The following is a 3,449-nucleotide window of genomic DNA, read 5'->3' as shown; positions in this document are numbered from 1 at the left end:
TAACATATCGTTTAGATAACTCAGACATGAATCAGGTTCGATCTCATTTTACCATACATAATGAGTGCAACAGTTCGCATACAACTATCGAGCGTTGCCTAGCAACGATAGCCCTTCATAGTTAGAGTTTCCGGAACGGCATACCAAACACTTCCGGTTCAGGAGAACGGTCGTGGGAGACACAAACATTTCACGGTAAGCTCGCTTTCTCGAGCAGAGCACAGCTTTAACATTCTTCAAGGAATACTAGGGTTTAAACTTTGGCAGTTAGTTCAAAGAACTTTTGCAGAGTATTCTCGTAACTATCGTCTTGCTATTAACTGATATATATCATGTTTGAAGATCTAGTTCAAACACACTAACATAGACACTCGAAACGAGAACTCTTAGTCACGAATTAAAGATTGTTTTCAGATAATTTTGTCATAGTTAATTGAAGGTTCAGACAGTATGGTACGACCCATGAAGTAACAATGGAAGTTTTAGGGTCAATGTAGTTGATTCTTTCATGTATTGTGTATATATTTATGAAACAAATAGTAAATGTTGCGTCATTTCGTTTTTTGATTTTTAGAAATATCCCTGGAAGAAGGCATTTTATGTGCCGAAATGCATTGGGAGAGATGAAATGTTTAGCACAATAATGGAAATGAAAATATTGGTTCATGAATAAAATGACCAGTGATAAAGGTGATATCCATGAGATGGATAAGTGATGAAATAAAACGTGAAGTTTAATAATCAAATTTTGGTACGAATTCATTGAACCTCTACACACGAGGATTTAAAGGAGCCCGGGGGACATACCCCAAACACGTGGGGGTCATGTAAAGTGCAACAAATTAAAGTCTGTAGATTCAGCAGCCACGTTTAGGAATGTTATACCCTGGTCTTATTTTATAGGTTGATTTAGAAGGTCAGTGCACATCTGCATGGTACATTTGTCAGTGCACATCTGCAAGGTACATTTGAGATTAGAGACTCAAGCATTTAGCTCGGAACTAATAAACTAATAGAGGCTTTGTTGACCACCAATTTGTACCAAAACAGACGCCATTAATCTCCGCTATGTGGTGGTGGGTGAAGAGTTTGCCAAACTCCGCACTCCAAATGGAGCATGGAGTGGCAAAACTCAGTGAACTCCGCTGCTGGAGTGCAGTTTACCGCCCACCCCTAGTTTTATATATTTGGAATGGTATTGGTAAATCCTCTTTACTGGTAAAGTTGGATGTATCATAACTATTTTATAAATGGAACTTTTAGAAAATTGGCATTTCTTTACTCTTACTGCTCTGTATGCCTGCAGCCTCACCTCCAATACATGTCTGGGGTGGTTGACAGCTACACTTTGTGCATTCCCTGTACTGGACTTGTGAAGAACTCGTCAGGAAGAAGGATTGCTGTGATGATACAAGGACGGCCAATCTGTTGGACTGCTGCTCTGGAAGAACTGTTTCAAGGTTCTGAAGTGCTGCCTGTTGCTAATGGCTTGCTACTGACCTGCTGAGGAAAGGACTGGACCCATCACAATTAAACCCAAAGTGACTCCAAGGGCTTGCTGGACTGCCTTCTAATCTGAAGTCTTAGGGTCATCAAAGACTTCCTACCGACTCTGCAACAGCATCTGGACTCTGCCATCTGTGAATCCTGCCTTGGCAAGTGGTGCCAGTCGAGTCCTGCAACATTGGAAGTGCATGTTTCTGTGCTGACCCAGCAGAATTCACGCATTAATGACTGTGCTGATCGGAACTGACGCATTGCCTTACAATGCCAATGCAGCTGCTGCCTCATTACTTTGCTTCAACAGACTGCATGGCACGACGATGACGGACTGCGCAGCTTGATGACAACGCATCTCCTGCATCACAAACGGGTTAGTCTTCAAGGTTTCACTGTCGGAACAGATCAGAACCGACGCTCCACCGGCATCCACGGGATTGGCGACGATGCGTCACCTCCTCTGCTTCTCTCATTGCGACCTCGATGTTGACACTTTCTCCATTCAAGGTACTTTTAAAGCTGGACCTGACTGAGTCCTGTAACTGGCTTGCTCTCCATTGCGGTCGGCCTGAACTTTGGGTTCATTTCGTTCTAGCGCGACCAGATTGTCCTGGTTGGTGCTTTATGTCTCTAAGCACTATATTTTGATTCAATCTTTAAAAATCCATAACTCCAGTTCTACTTATTGGATTTTTGTCGTTTTGGTATTGAATTAGTCATTTTGCCATATTGAATATTTATCTAAACCTGTGTGGAACCTTTTTGGGGTGTTTTTATTGTGTTAATGTGTGTGTGTTGTACAAATACTTTACACATTGCCTCTTTAGGTAAGCCTGAGTGCTTTGTACCAAGCTACCAGGGGTGAGCACAGGTTATATTGTAGTGTGTATCTGACTTACCCTGACTAGAGTGGTGGTCCCTAGCTAGACAGGGTGCATACCTCTGCCAATTAGAGACCCTATTTCTAACAAGTAGTATTTTTTGGGAAAAATACCAAGGAAATGCACTGAGGGTGGAGGGTAAGGAAAAGAAGTTAACCCGTCCACTACACGCCCACACAATCGGATTTCTCTGAGATTAATTTAAATAATCCCAATACTGCTGATTAATCTATTAACATCAGAACATTAACACTAGAAACCTCAGTAGTCAATTGGAAGTCATGAAGAGCAGATGCAGTTATTATCTCAGTTTCACAAAAGAAGAAAAATCCAGAAAGTAAGCCTCATCTAAAATTGAACAGGTTTGCAAATGACAACATTTTTGCAACAGAACTTTTTTTTGTAAAATATTTGTATTATTTTTAACAGTAACTGTGCATCGATTACAGAGTGTCCATAAATGATCGGCATTACAAGTTTCATAACATTTGCACTTCTCTGGCACAGCCCTTTTCTGACCACTTACCCTCCCTTCCAACCTATATCCCTCCCTCCCTTTCATTGCACAGAAATGCACCTACCCACGTCATATTTTGTAGAATACCACCCGACTTGCGACTCATAACCTCTTCATCTGATGGGTAGGAGCCCATCATGATCAAATAGTGGTGTTGGGATGACACATGACATAAATTAATTTGTCAAAAAATGAATTCTCAAATAGAATGTGCAATATTGTAGTCATGGTACATAGGTGTAGATAACAAGAAGCAAAAATGTATTAAAAAACTATTACCAATGGGTGGTTTTGCACAGGTAACAAGATGCTATACAGATTCTTAAATCCTTTTGGATCCTATCTGGGGCAATCCATAGGGGCACCATTTTTGTAGAAGTAGGTACTCGGGGAAATCTAAGGCTGACACAGATTACCTTGAGAAGCTCGAGATTTTTTCTTAACTGTAAATTGACTGGAATTATATCAGTAAAAAAAGGATAAGTAGTTGTCTGGCTTTTTAAGAAAACATAGTGAAGGGCAGCACTTCTACAATCCTTTGGCTAGGGAGA

The sequence above is a fragment of the Lissotriton vulgaris genome, unplaced genomic scaffold, assembly GCF_964263255.1.
Source record: "Lissotriton vulgaris unplaced genomic scaffold, aLisVul1.2 SCAFFOLD_264, whole genome shotgun sequence".
Lineage (NCBI taxonomy): Eukaryota > Metazoa > Chordata > Amphibia > Caudata > Salamandridae > Lissotriton > Lissotriton vulgaris.
Note: the sequence above shows the minus strand (reverse complement) of the source record.